The sequence below is a fragment of the Penaeus monodon genome, chromosome 24, assembly GCF_015228065.2.
Source record: "Penaeus monodon isolate SGIC_2016 chromosome 24, NSTDA_Pmon_1, whole genome shotgun sequence".
Lineage (NCBI taxonomy): Eukaryota > Metazoa > Arthropoda > Malacostraca > Decapoda > Penaeidae > Penaeus > Penaeus monodon.
Window position 1 is genome coordinate 30,554,736 of NC_051409.1, and position 1,582 is coordinate 30,556,317.

A 1,582-nucleotide genomic window follows, 5' to 3' on the forward strand; every position below is an offset into this window, starting at 1 on the left:
TGAGATGAAACATTTCCACAGCGAATTAAAAACAAAACATTATTACTGACTAAGCAAAATGATCCGGTAAAATATATTACAAAAACGAAAAACAAGAAAAAAAAACTTATAATTCAAAAAGACATTACAAGCATTTTGACGTGGAGTGAAAAACAGTTTATCGATGTCAGTTTTATTTCCCAGAATGTTTATAACCAGGAACTCCAATGATTAAACAGTGTATCAAGTGAAATAAACATCTCTAAAATCTGAAAGAAAAAAAAAAATGCAAAGGGCTGAGGTAGGTATGAGTGGTATAGATAGGATAGGTGGTATGAGTGTTAGGTGATTTGGTATACGAAGAGTAGTGGTATGATTATGGTCAGTGTCAACATTAGTGGTATGGCTGGTATTGGTGATATACATAGTGTATATGGTATAGATTGCGTAGGAGTAATATATATGGTGTGGGCTGTGTAGACGTGGTTTTAACTGGAATAATATAGATGGTATATATAAATGCTATCAGAGGAATAGAGTGTGTAATGCTGGTATGGATGGTGTAAGTGGGATGATATAGAGCAGGTTGTATAAGTGTGATGTAAGTGGTATATACCATAGTTTGTGGAGAAATGGAAATGATTTGTTGGTTTAAGCTGGTATAGATGAAAAAGATGGTGAAGTTGCCATAACCGGTATACACTAGTATAAGAACCATGCTGGGCAAGCTAGTGTAGGTGGCATAATTATAGAAAAAAGCAGATGAAAAGTGGTATAGTCAAACACACGTGTTCGATGAGCGCAGACGGTGTAGCTGGTGTACCTGGTGGCAAAGTCGAAGGTGGTATAAGCAAAGGTAGGTTCCACGGGTGGTGCTGTGAGTGATATTACTAATATGGATCGCGTGTGAGGTGGTGTAGCAGGCTCACCCGGGAAAATGGGGGGCATTAGTGTCTAAAAATGGATGATAATTACTTTCGCGCATAAGTGGCCAGTGGAAGTAAGCCTGCACGTGGCTGAGGAATGCTAGCTTTGCTTGTGGACGTTGTATGAGGAATGTATTTATGAGGGAAAATGAGAACATGAGGAAATGAGGCGGTTATGAGGAAAAGTTGGGGCTATGAGGGGAAAAGGAGGCGGGTATGAGGTAAGGGGGAGATTATGAGGAGAAAATGTGGTTATTGTGAGTAAAGAAATGTGAAGAGATTATGAAGAAAGAATTAGGCAATTATGAGGAGATAACGTGAAGATTATGAGGGAAGAATGAGGAAATTATGAATAAAAACTGAGATTACAAGGAAATAATGCGATAGTGAAGAAAAAATGAGATCATGAGGAGAGAGTATAGATATTGTGAAGAAAATAAATTATGAGGGGAGAATGAGGAAAGTGGATTTCAGTGAAATATAAGGATATTACACGAAAAGATTATGAGTAAGAAGAACGAATTTATGAGGATAGTAATAGATTATTAGTAACGAGCATGTGAAGAACTATGAAATTATGAAGAAAAATAGAAAATAAAGAAAAGCGGAGATTATGAGAAAAGACAATAACGGGGAAAGGGTGAGATTATGAGGAAATAAGGATGAGATTAGGAGAA